General features: G+C 39.1%; 1 protein-coding gene across 3 annotated transcripts in view; it reads right to left on the bottom strand.

The window, feature by feature from the left end:
• LOC150101428 (uncharacterized) overlaps positions 1 to 14,318 on the bottom strand; it is a 339,847-nt gene that overhangs the window by 81,342 nt on the left and 244,187 nt on the right. Inside the window, exon 1 of one of the 3 annotated variants that reach the window (XM_090400324.1) lies at positions 12,131 to 12,215. The exons of the other annotated variants lie outside the window; for them this stretch is intronic. The gene's annotated coding sequence lies outside the window, so the exon portion shown is untranslated. Of the gene's footprint in view, positions 1 to 12,130; positions 12,216 to 14,318 lie in introns of those variants that run through there. 3 annotated transcript variants of the gene reach the window in all.

Genomic DNA, 14,318 nt, shown 5'->3' with positions numbered 1-14,318 from the left:
CTCAATTTTAATACGATGTTTTAACAATCTCCAAGGACGCAGTTCCAATCCGACTCCTCTCACTCGAAACGTTTTGAATTCCCTTTTCCATATTCCCTGCTTTAACCAGTATTTCCACTTAGATCTAGGGTGGCCACATAGGAACATAAAGATCAAAGCTGTCCGTGAGGGGAAGTCTCCTATATACGAATCACAGATGAGCTGGAGTTCAAATTCGACTATGCAGTGATGCACACACATTACATATACTTGTGTATATATAAACATGGGGGTGGGTCCCTTGGGCACGTACCACTAGCATTGTCATTCTGTCCGAATTATAAATGCTCCCAAAAACGGTGAGTTTGCTACAAATATGCCGACAGCGCAGCAAAAGGAATAAACATCACACACACACACACACACACACACACACACACACACACACACACACACACACACACACACACACACACACACACACACACACACTCTCTCTTTCTCTCTCTCTTTACTTTTTTTTTTTGGTATTTTGCCCGAAGATGGATAGAAAAAAAAAAAAGAAAAGACAACATTTATGGTAATCATACACACCGGAGATTCGCAAAACATGTTAAGCCGAAGTGAAAAAAAAAAAAAAAAAAAAAAAAAAAAAAAAAAAAAAATTTAAGGCGAGAAGAAAGAAAGAAGAGAAATACGTTAGCCAAAATGCAAAGATTCACGGCATCTTCAAACTTCAGGTCATCAGTCCAGGTGAAAATGCAATTGAGTAAATCATCTCCACCGAGGAGGAGGGAAAGAGGATGGGAAACCCGTTCCCTAAACTAGTTCTGGTTTAAGAATTGAATTCTTTTGTATTCAGATTTGTTCGCTAGTTTGATGTAATGTGTTCTTTCAATACGGTCGTCGTAAATCATTGTACGCACGAGGCTCTATAAGTCAATTTTGCCGACACACACTGCGTGCTGACGCGAAGCCTCATGACCTTGTTATAGGAAGTTGTTTCAGAGATCTCGTTACGGAATCAATGCATTGTGTGCGCCACGTATTCTTCCACCTGCCTCAATCGTGACCCCCGATCTGACAATGACCTTATCCAGCACCTGCTACAAGGCGCTTGCCCGTCCCTACAATAACACCTTTAACCTAAGAAACTCCCTGCAGTACTACATGGCGCGAGGATTTTTCTAGCGTTGTATTAGGTCAGCCGAGAGAGAGAGAAATAATAAATGAATGACTTCATTAACAAAGGGAGAATTTTTTTCCCCATATCATTTCTGATATTAATCTTCCAAATACACCACTAGACGTCATTTATATACATATACAAAGTTTTACTTATACTGGGAATGCACGAGGCTCAAATGTATGTCTCGCTAAAAGCAAAAACCATTCACTAGCTGCCGTTTTATCATGTAATATTATATAGTTTATTTTATGGTGTCTAACAAGCTTTAGTTTTATATAAATAATGTTTAAAATAAAGTTTTATTTTCTGCATCTGTATGTATATAATTTCAGTTTATCAATAATAATTTAGTAAATCTAGAAAACTCTACTAATTTTAAGCTATAACGAACAATGTTTCGGTATTTCACACCATACTTTTACACTTCTGAAGAACCTACAAATTGTTGCTTTATTCTCCCCCCCCCGCACTACATTTTTTTTTCTTTTAAAGAAGTTTTCGTAAATGTGATTTGGAATCTGATAATTACTTTCGCCGAGATTAAAAACCAATAATTGAAATGCATTATAGATTTTATCATGTTGAGTTTATTTGAAATTTAGTTTTTTTAAAAGGAAAAAAAAAAACTAAATTAAAAACAATTTTTGAATTAAATTTCCAGAATTCATTTTTTGCCAAGTTTAAGATCATATAAATGTGATTCTTTCTCAAAAAAAAATAAAAAATAATAATAAAAAAAATAAATAAAAAAAAACTAAACCGATTCTTCAGTTTAGTTCTTAGATGATCGAAAAGTGGATATAAAATGTCCACAAGAGAAAAAAAAAAAAAAAGATTGTCAATTGTCACTAATTGCCGTAGTCAGGGTTCGGGTTACCTAAACACACCTTGTCCCTGTATAACTGGCACACTTAATAACCAAGCTATTGTGTGGTTACCAAGTAGCAAACTGAAGCTGTAATAATCACAGTGCAAGCCTGTGTTAATGGAAAATTACTGAGCTATATGGCAAACGTACTTATCTGTCTTGCGTGCAATTTGGGCTTTGTATTCTATCCGAAACATGTGTTGACACAATACACTGCTACAAATCTCTCACATGCGCCACTAGCCAAGTTTAATGATTACGGCTAAATGTCCATTATTGTTGCAGGGAGAATTTTAACAATAGCCAACCTCCAACCCAATGTTGTAGCCTAATATAATTTTAGTTTAATGCCAACAGAGTACAGTAGAGATTGTTGCGTTTTAACCAGTATAGAAATCAATTGTTGGAAGAAGGAGCCATTGCTTCAACTGATGCGTTACAATATTAGGGATTTGTGAACTGTTCGTGTAAATCACACCCCCTCGCCAAGTAGGAGTAGTGAATGTTTAGCTCTTCAATATCTATTCTGAACACGCAGTTAACCAGGTGAGTAACTAGCGACTGATTCTCTTTACAAGCTTTCTGATTGATACAGAAAGTTCCACTCTTCTTCGGATAGTAGACTTTTCATTTGAAGGTGTTTTTTTAATTAAACCTAACCTTGTCAGTATCATACTGTGAACAGAGCCTGTATAATCCAGCTACTCTATTCTGGAGATCATATTAAACTTTTTATTCATGCCACTTCAAGCCTCCAAGACGAGCGGTCGTCTCACATCGGACGTTGAAAATCATCTATCATCTAAAACGTCCGCAAACCACAATTCTATGTAACGCTGTGATTTGAGCTCACAGCCAATAATGAAGCCGCTATTCACACCGCTAAATAGGCCGTCGATCAATCACGGTAATAAAAAAATAACGCAGTGATAAATGAAAAAGTTGTCGGTAATAGTTAGTGGTGAGCTAATAATGCAGTAGCAGTTAGCTAGAATGAAAAATGATAATCAAATATAGTAATCCGTTAAGGCGTGAAGAGATGGATGGGAGGCAGAAACCCTTGTGTTAATAAATAACCTCCCACTAACCATTAAGCCCAACGAATGTGGTGGCGCAAACGTGGAGCACTTTTGCATGGCATTTGAGTCCCCCATGCAAAGCGAGTTGCCAGGGAAATCACGTGTTCCAATTCATCTTTCTAACTGTCAGCTGTTTTCCAGTTCGGTGCTGGATTACAGCAGTGGAAAGACGCGTTGCTTGCTGAAGAAGATGATGCACAAGTGGAAGAGCTCTTAACCAGGGTGTGCTTACTACAGATGCGGGCTCTCGCGTGTCGGAGGGGGAGGCTGACAAGCAGCTAACATGTCACGTTCATCGCAGAACCATCTACTCGACATTATCTTAAACGGAGGCTTCATGGGAAGAGGGATGCGTCGAAGCTAACACGCCATTCAAATATGATGCGAAAGGCACTTTTACGACGGCCAATGAAACAAGCCACGTGTTTCGGAGGCACCTAAACTTTATTATTATTATTTATTTTATTTTATTTTTTTAATTTTTCGTGTGCTGTGCATACACAGCGACTGTCCGCGGGAGTAACCACATGCACGTGCCCTTTTCTTTCTTTCTATCTCTGTCTTTTTTTTTTTTTTTTTTTCCTTTTTCGAATGTCTTTACGATGTCAATTTTTACCTTTAGACGATCTTACCTCAAGCCAGCGGCGGTACCCATTGTTCCAGTTGACGTCCTGTCGCTGGGTGCTTTACGAATAGTTGTCTGCGTAAATGGCGAAAGGAAGAGTAAGAGAGAGCGAGCGAAGTGAGAGAGAGAGATGGAATAATTTCCTCCGTAACAGTCCGCTGCGGCTGTTCCAGAAATAACCCAGGACTGCCGTCTCGGACGAATTTGCATAGAATTACGCTACTCACACTCACTGCCCGCATACATGATGAACGTAGTTTGTTCTCTCTCTCTCTCTCTTTCTCTCGGCTAGGGTGCATGTGTGTCATCGCCAACGCGAGAGAAGGCGACGGCAGAAAGGTCTGCACAATGACGTCGCCCTTACGACAAACGACGATGGGGTAGTTGCGTTCCGACGTGTCATTCAAGTCAGCTGTTCTCTCCGACGCCAACTTCTTTTTTTTTCCCCCTTCTCTCCGTTTTCGTTATCACATTCGGAATAACATTCGCTTGCTAACCAGTTCAATGTTGCTATTGTTAACACGGCGATCTGAGAGGGTTTGGAGACCACGAGTGGCTTCGATTATTCAGTGGAGATATCAGTTATATGCGACGGTGTTTTGGTCTTTTAACTGTTGCCCAGAGTCATCGGTCATTCTAAACACTTGCCTTCGGGGTTTTTTTTCTACTAAATGCAACTAATTCTGATACGAAATGGTGCATTCTATTCATAATGTTGTTTTTGTTTCAATGCGGGTAATGATTAACCAATTCATAAAAGGTTATTTTTTATGTTCTGATTACATTTAAATCCATTCGAAACGGAGTTCGCGGCGATTTTAAATGATTCTTCTTTCAAATACAAATTAGCAAGCAGTATTTCCCAAGTCGTTCAATCGAACAGCATCCCCCTTTCAAATGCATATTTCTGAAAAGGATCTTTTAAATTACTTTGATGGATAACTATTAAAAAGAAGACTTCCAACAATCTTCATATCGCAGGGCTTGCCGATGCCGATCTACTGGCTAGAAGAATACAAATCTCTCTGGTTGGTGTTGGCTTCATAAATTTTACAGACTTGAGGGGATATTATTCCTTCCCCTCCCCTCTTGTAGAAATTGATAATATAAGATTCCAGATAGTCGGTATTTATCTTAAATGATCCGTAATTTTTCATTGTAGATATCGCCAGGATTTTTTTTTTCCCTGTTTACGGTTTTACCTTTCTTAAGTCAAGCCTTAGTTAACCCATCATGTATCTTAAGTTTGTAAAAATCATTCCATTAAATAAAAAAAAACGTTGTGCTTATTGTATTAAGAGCGAATTTCTTCGGAATTATAGCCAAATCAGCTGAGGCCATGAGGCTCAGTCTAGAAAAAATACATTACACGATGTCAACAAACGAAAGAGATTACAACTAACCGATACACAGAATTTTTTTCCTTTTAAAAAAAAACCAGACCTTTGAATTCAAACAGTTCATTTTTTATCTTCGGGGATAGGCGATGCATTTTATTAAATTATTCGATTTCCGTGAATAATGGAGTTCGTCCCATTGCACCCTTTCAACCGGGAGAAACTCCCGCTAACAATTTATATAATGGACACTCGTTGTAATAAAGGATTCTGTTATGGATGGGTGATATTTTGCCATCTGCTAACTTAGGAATGGTCTGGGCAACATCCACACACCAAATATATTCAATCGACATGGCATGTCCGTCGGGGATGAGATGGGGAGGGTCGTCCAAGCGACCACAGCACATATGCTACTTATTGCAATGGAAGCCTACGACCACCAGTGAGTCACACCGTTTTTAATATCAAAAGCCAACCAAGTCATGCATACTGCAACAGAAGATAACATCCCCCTCCCCCTCCCTCCCTCTCTCTCTCCTGAAAACGCACACAAACACCTGCACTGCATAGAGCTCTAGCCCACCCTTACCACGTATATTCCTTTCTGTCTGTTTCCCCAATAAGGAGTGAATAATTTCATTAATCTGGAGAAAGGGGGGGCAGACCCAAATGCATAGTCGATACCCCGTGTGTTTCCTATTATCATTGACTGAATCAACAAATTAGGGATAGTCAGAAAGACGAAGTAGTCGGGTCTACAGGCAATTCCAGCCACTAGTGACTAGAACTGTAATGGCTTCTCCCTCTCTTCTTCGCATCCTCCCCCCCCCACACACTCCATTCTCCCTCATCTGGCTGATGATTGCTTCGCCGTCTGATGACCACTCTCTTCCGGCTATATAATGACCATTAGCGCACGTGGATCGTTTCGACCCATCACACACCTGCACACGCTCGCGAATGACAGACTGCCCAAATTCTTGATAGCGGGGATGGTTGTAAGTTGATCAAGGCGTATCGTCATAGATCTCTTCGGTGGGGGGGAGGGGGGGGGGAACCTGTTCGTGTTCTGAGTGCCGCTTTCCTGTCAAGTCTGTGGGTGCGGATGTCGGCGAAATGGCCAAACATCAAAAAACCGACTGCAACGAACGATTTTAATCAGGGCACGCGGTAAAACATAATCCTCCAACTGGCCATTCTATCATCCTGTTAGCAAGCATTTAGGAGCGGCAATACTACGCGACATGGATGCGAACAAGACTGAATTTTTTAACGGAACTGTTGAAGCTTGGTCTGGAGAAAGTCTAGTGGCTGGTCAGTGATTGTAGTAATACCTGAGCTTAGTGCAGAGCGTTACTGATTGGAGTATGGAAAAAAAAAAAAAGTTCATGCCTTCAACCGGTATGCGTATTAGATTAGCCAGTTAACTTGGGTATTCGGATTGTATAGTCAATTGTAGATATTCGAGGTTCAACCTCCATCTGCATTATAAAATTATTAATCAGTCCTAATACAAGTAAACTTTTTAATCACGTGACAAGCACAGTAGTAACAGAGTAGGGTCTAGTTTATTAACGTATTCCACACTTTAAAAAATTGCCAATCGTATAATACTTATTTTTTTTTAGTTTTATTTGCCCACCAATAGGTTTTTCCGAACCTCTGGTAGAATAAAGTTTAGTGCAATGTTACAAGATTTTTCTGTAGTTATTCCAATCTTTGCTCATCAAACTATTTGCAAAAAGCGCAACGAGACAATACAATAGAAAATTGCGTCACATTTTAACTTCTCCTCTGGCAAAATCAATTTAGTAAAACAGTGGGTTTAGAACGTACACAAGATGCCACGATAGCTCCAATCGGATCATTTGTCGTGGCAAAACAGAACACATCCAGAATGAATAAATGAAAAAAAAAAAAATAATAATTTTAAACGTTTCGTACGCATGTAGAATTATTGATGATCGACGAATGTCGAACTTTTGCCTACCAACTCAGAGATTACACTACGCATGAGCTGAAAGACCTTAAAAGGATTGGCTTAAAGGGGCGAACCAAGAATGCTTTTCATATTCCCCGTTATCTGAAGAGGACAGTGAAGGATAGGGTGTTATTGAGCTATATAAAGCTCTGATCATGGCAAGAGGGTAACAGCAATAGCCGAGCCTCAGTTAGAACTTCATTGGCTACGGCATTGCCATCCATTACCCTCCCAGGATACCCATTTTAGTCGCCTCGTACGACATGCATAAGCTACATTGGGGCTTATATGTAAGTAAAGTCATCTCTAAAAATTACGACGATCCCTAGACGACTCCATAGTAACCGAAAGACCGTCCAACTCAGCGTTGGCTCCACTCAGTGACGGGTACCCCCACCACCGAGCAGAACAGCTCATGAGAAAAGGATCCATCGACGAGGCCCCTCACGGGTCATGCCGGAGAACACCCTCCCCAAAGACTCAAAATGCAGGGCAAACCCCCGAAATCAAGCCCCCCCCCCCCCTCACCGGGAGCAAAATTCCGGAAGAAACCTGAGAGAGCGAAACTCTCGAAGCTCAGCGTCCATTTTAGTCGCCTCTTACGACACGCATAGGTTGCGTTGGCGCTATTCCTATCCTGGCCACCACTCGGGAACAAACATCAGCTAAAAGATCTGTTAACTTCTATGGCAAGATGGACATCAATCCCTTGGATTTTTATTCCGTAAACGGTACGTTTTAATTATTTAATGAAAGAAAGTTTTGAGCACTTGGCTCGCCCTAATTAGGGCTGTGTAGAATTATTTCAATGTGTGATCAGAGCCGCCTTTGGGCGTTTATGTTTCCATCTGTCTTTTTCATCGTAATCTGATAATTCACGAATGAGTTGGTTGGGACGGAGTGATGCCTGAGCAAAGTACTTGGTTGCTATCTGGAGGAGAAAGGTAGGTATGTCTGGCAGGTAGGTTTCCGTCTTGGTGGAGGATAGTGTTCCTTACAACCCATGGGGCATCGAAGATCATTCGGAGGCATTTGGTTTGGATTATTTGTAATCTTTTGATGTTGCAAGGGAAGGTGTGGCTCCATGCTGGTGAACTGTAAGTTAGTGTGGGTCTGATGATTGCTTTGTATATTCTTAGTTTGTTTTCTGGACTAACTTTGCTTCTTCGGTTCAGTAGAGGGTAGAGTTGAGCTACTGCTGAGTTAGCTTTGTTGCAGGCATGAGAGATGTGGGAGTTGAAGTTGAGTGGGTTATCTAGTTTGATTCCCAGGTATTTTATTTCTTTTTTGCCATGAGTTGATATCGTATTGACATTGTAACTGTTCCGTGGTGGTTTGCTTTCTTCCTTGTAAAGAGTATGGCCGTGCTCTTGTCTGCATTGATGTCTATTCTCCATTTCTGAAACTATTTTCAAGATTTGTTGCTGCCTTTTGTAGTCGTTGTGTGGCTAGGTGTGGCCTGAGTGATCTGGTCAGTATCGTCATGTCATCCGCATAAAAAGCCATGATGGTTGATGGAGTGTTTAGGACCTCTGAGATGTAAATATTGAAAAGTAATGGCGATAGAAGGGAGCCTTGCGGGACACCTGCTGTGATACATCTTGTAGAGGATCTGAGGCCACGGAGTTTCACTTGAAATTTTCCGTCTTTCAGGTAAGAGTCTATGATTTGGATGAGGTTTAGTGAGTATTTTGCAGTTATTAGTTTGTGGATGAGGCCTTTGTGCCACAATTAATCGAAGGCTCTCGCTACGTCCAGGAAGATTTCTCCTATATGTTGTTTCCAATTGAATCCGGTAATTATGTATTCTATAAGTCTGTGAACCTGTTGAGTTGTGCAGTAACCTGTTCGAAAACCAAATTGTTCTTTTGAGATTAAGTCTAGATTGTCCGTTTCGTTTTGTAGGCGTTTTAGTATTACTTTTTCTGCGATTTTCCTAAGTCTGACAAGAGGCTGACAGGTCTGTAGTTCTGGGAGGAACTGAGGTGCTTTCCCTGGCTTGTGGATGAGGATTATATCTGCCTGCTTCCAGCGAGTGGGGAAGTAGTTGAGTCTTAGCATCGCATTGATGATAGCCACTGGATGCATTATTGTTTTATGAGCGAGTGCTTTTATAAGCTAAAAGATCTTATATCCTTATAAGGACTGGCTGAAAAGAATGCTTTTCATCTTCCCCGTTATCTGTAGAGGACAGTGTAGGGATAAGGTGTTATTGAACTATTAAAGCTCTGATCATGGCAGGAGGGTAACAGCAATAGATATTTTTTTTTAATTTTTATATAAACAAATTCACTACTAGTAACAAGTAAATCGATATAATGCTATACCGACTTTTTATTTGTTGACTACTGCTAGGTATTACTCATTTGAGTGAATTACACTTCAAACCAAGGACTCCGCTTACTTCTATTACACCAAAATGTCAAAGTTCATTTAATGCCAGCACTCCGTTATTTTTATTTTCCCTACACACCACAAACGCACTGCTTGTGCACTTACCGTCATCCCTGTTGGTAGGTTTAATCCTTCAAAATGTTCGTTGCTCAGTCACTCATACACCTTCGTTCTGGTTATATGTCAATGGAAACTCATCGTTTCTAAGCAATGAACTCACAAAACCGACAACTCAGCTAAAAATCAGCACTCCAATAACAAGATTTCATCCTTTTTTCCAATTCCATCCGCATTCTCCGCTACAAACGAGTGTGTGTGTGTGTGCATGGGAGAGAGCAAAAGAGAATTTCGTATCAAATTTATATCCCTAGTGGCGTCTACTTTCCCTCACTCTTATAGTAAGAAAAAAAAAAAACCGCATCAACCCACACTCGAGTCAATGTGGCCTACTGGGTCTGAAAACGCTGCTGTTTGAAAGTATAAAGCGTAACACCCAGACGAAGCCAAACTTAAGTCAATGGAAGGACAAAAGGAATAGATAGAATGAACGAAGAATGATTAAATATATTCTCTCTCTCTGTCCCTTTAGGTATGTGTTCAGTATCTACGGATGCTTGTGTTGTGGCGAGAGATCTCCAGCCATAAGCAACAGACACAGGCAGCTGTTGCGAGGCAGACCGTCTCTATGACAACCACTTGCAGTACTAAATGCCTATCTGTGGTCTGACAATGAGGGAAGATAGGATGGCGCGCATGATGACATAAATCTATCAGAAGGTATGAGATGTGAATAGCCTGGGAGTGCTATTGAAGTAGTTCATTTAGCGGGAAAATTGGTTAAACTTTCTAAGTGAGGGAAGTTAATAAAAGCACATTCTATTGCTTGGCATTGGATAAAATAAACATTCAGATATCTCGCACAATGGTGTGGCGCTAGAAAGAGTAGATTTGTAAAGATACTTTTCACAATGCAAATTCACTGTGAATGCTTTTAGTTAATTTTTGTTGTGGCTTCAGGCGGGTGAAAAGAGGAATTGAAAAGATATCGTAGCAGGGAGTTAAAGAAAGAATTCTTAGAACACAGATGTCCATTATTTAGTGAACAAATGGTGTAAAGAAAGAGAAATGATTGAAATGAAGACAAAACATGGAATCGAAGACAAAGTCTTGAAGTGCTGTTTCTAAATATAGTCCCATCGGCATATTTCATAAAAAAAGTACTAAAAATGAAGATCTGGAATATAATTAAAGTGAGTAATGTGACTATGGTCACATTACTCACTTTAATCTTACCATTACGTTTTTTTTTTTTAAATAAGAGTAGGTGATAAAAATTGGTAATACTTACAAAATCAAATTATGATATTAGAGTATGAAATAAAAAATGGTGTTTAAATATTTTCAAAATTTTAAAAAAAAAGTAGTAATTTAAATTTATAATACACATATTATAATTGATGAATTAATTTTTTTAATTATAATAAGTTACTTTCAGAAAAAAAAATTTTCTCTGAAATGTAAATGGATAGTATCACTTCTCTAAACAGATATTACGCCTTCAATCTTAGCCTCCCCCCCCTCAACAAAAACTGAAATGGCTAATACAGACATGTAGTATCTGTCCTCGCCTACCAATCGTTTTAAATCAATACGAACTGAACAATAATATTGGCATTAGGTATTATTGAAGAAACGAAATAACGACTAGTGCATTCGAACAACCTACTACTGATTACAAACAAGGCGATCCAAATTTACAGTTCCCGGTATACATACATCAAATATAAGCTTTAAACTTTTTTGTTTGTGCATACGCAGAATCGACTCCTTGGCCATTTTGTTCTTGTTCTCCTGTTCATAATTCGCTTCTACAATGTGAATGTACCACAACAAAATTCAAAATTATGCATTTCACTGGGTCAGAGCTATTAAGGGGGGGGGGTACCAAATATTCTATCAGTAGTGGAGAAAAAGATGCCCGAATATTTACCACGAATTTATTTCCTAGAGATTTCACTAGATCTGAATTTTCTAGCAGACTCTTCATGTATTTTTAACAGCATGCGTCAATAGGCTCTGGCACATCTAAACCCGCCAGGTGGTCGACAGAATTTCTGGACACTACGAAAAGCTTGATTTTAATATTTCAGTTTTTTTTTTTTCTTGTCCTTATGTGCTGCATGCTATGCATCAATATGTAAGGAGTTTTAGAGTTACTGCCACCAATATCGTAAATGGCTGTATTAAATATTAAAATGGATGAAGAGGGGTTATGAGAGGGCATGCTGTATGTAAAATAGATGCAGTTGCTTTCACTATTAAAGATGGCATTCGAATAGCAATCCAGAGAGTTGGCAATCCAATACGTATAGGGTGACCGCCTCATAGCTTGCTAGGAATATATAGTTAAACTGAGGCATGACCTGAACCTGCTATACACTTATATATATATATATATTTTTTTTTTTTTACCGTATCTTCCTTTAACAAGTATTTAATTGCTGTTAACATTACAAGTTTTAAACTTACCGATCGCAAGACCCATAAAAATTTCAAGTAAGAAAAAACGATTTTCCTTTACAGTTAGGGCATTTAGAGATATTATTTCTTATTTTAACAAAAAGACATCAAAGAAAAGCAATTAAGGTAGCAAAATATAAAGATTTACAACCTACAGTATCTCTCGATCCATTATTAGTTTTTCTTTTAGTCACTCCTGGTTTGTGGATGTTTTTCTTGTGTTGTTGGGCCAGTCATTCCTTTGCCTGTTTGTTTCTTTCCATCTCTATCCAGGATTTTTTTCCCCGTCTCTCTCTCTCTCTCTCTTATCGTCGTTCATCTTTCTCTCTATCCGCTAAGTTCTTTCTTTTATCACATTCTTTAGCCCTTCCCCCCCCCCCCCAACCAGCATTCTCACTTTTGTTCACGCCGGTTTTTATTTTTGTATTTCACACAACATTACATCTCACAGTACATTAACTTCTAGTGCTGATATATACTGGATACGTGTCTAACCTTTTCAGTAATTTCTTTCTAGCACAATTCAAGTAGAGCGCTTAACGGGCAAACAGGTGTATCTTCACTGTCATTGTCGGAAGGAGAAAAAGGAAAAAAAAATACTCCAAGATAGTCATCAAAACGAAGAAAGCAGTGTTCCGAGAGATGAGCCCAACTCTTCGTTTGTAAATGTTTCGGGCCAAGGAAGAATACATGAACTGAATTTGAGGTCTAGTATAGGATGGCATAGATGCAAGAAGCATACAATAAATGGCAGGGTAGTGTATAAAAACGTCTCATTTGTATAATACGTAAGAAAGCTCTCCATCTCAAACTTTCATGAAGGTTTACTGTCATTCTGATCTTTCAAACAATGGCTCTAAGCCAAATCGTTGTAGGGTAGCCATCCCTCCCCCACTTCTAAAAAAGGTTGAGGCTTTCAAATAACTTTTCTGTTTTAAGGCAAGTGTTTGTTCCGATGTAAACTTCAGCTCTGACTAATGTCGACCCACTTTTCTCTTCCATTTAGGGCATCTCCGCAGTAGTACGTCTTATGGAGCGAAACCAACCCATTTGTGTCATCTAACGTCTCTCTGCGTGCAGGCAACATCGAGCCGAACTTCCCATACTCCGTATGTTGACGACATACACCTTGGTCCACCAGCATGAAACTAGCATTGGTTCTTGTGCAGGGTGCTGATCAATAAATTCGGACCGGTCATTAGCGTGCGTGTGTGTGTGTGTGTTCATATCTGTGCTTCTTTCTATCGTTACCACAACGGAAGGAGACTGCGAGTTTCTCCTTTGCTATGATTTATTGGTGGTCAGAAGGCTGTCTGAAACATGATTCTGTTATCGATTAGTCTGATTCTTAAAGGAATAGCGAAACCCTTGCAGCGACATGTGCACCTTCTGACTTACAGCGGAGTTACAATGCTAAGAATACAGTGAACTGAAGAACTTACAACATACATCGAAAACTAAGTCATCCACAGTGACAACACACGTTACATTCTTAATGAAATCAATAAACAGATAATGTTCAAATCATCCGTCAGGAGTGAATCAAATAACTCAATGTTACCAATCGTGGGTGGGCTAACAGCTAACATTATCAGGGATTCTACTGTACCCTGTTGAGGCCTCCAATAAACAGAATTGTGGTTTCAAACATTCATCCCCCACAGTCCAAGTAAACTCTTTATCCCAATTATTAGGAAATTGCGATCTTTATGTAGTAGCTCCTTATCTACATACTTCAGACCAGTAATAGGCGATGTTAAATTGGCAAGACAGAGTTATTTTAAAAAATAAAATAACAGACCTAGTATTTATTTCCAAAGCGTTGAGACATTTTAAGCACATGAGAAGTTTATTTGCATTTATTGCTTGTTTTTTTTAATGATATCTGTGTATTTGTGAACCAACCAGAATGTGGAGCTTAAAATATTCGTTATTCATTCGCATAATACTTAGACCATTACGTTTCCTTATTTTCATATAATTACAGGTGTTGTATTTGCATCACTTGTCACATGACTACGTCGTCAAGAACTAAATAGGCGGGTATTCATAGCTCAATAGCTATTTCCTATCAAGAATATAGAGAACAGTTTCTATGGCCTGGAACTTTCAGATTTTCACTCCTAAAAACTTTTTTTTTTTTTTTTTTTTTTTTCCACTTCCCGAAAACGAAAAAACGATGTGTAAGCATATGCTAATACTAACATAAATATATTCATTTTATGGCCGGGACTGCTTAGGCGTCATGAAACAACAGCTTCTATCAAAACAGTACATGATTACATACTATTCTTGCTTTACTATACATAAACATACCTGACAGTTAACGATGCCAGTATTTTT

Source organism: Typopeltis vanoorti, chromosome 11, assembly GCF_054136105.1.
Source record: "Typopeltis vanoorti isolate ZY-2024b chromosome 11, IOZ_Tvanoo_1.0, whole genome shotgun sequence".
NCBI classification, from domain to species: Eukaryota; Metazoa; Arthropoda; class Arachnida; order Uropygi; family Thelyphonidae; genus Typopeltis; species Typopeltis vanoorti.
This window is presented reverse-complemented; position numbering and strand designations above follow the sequence as displayed.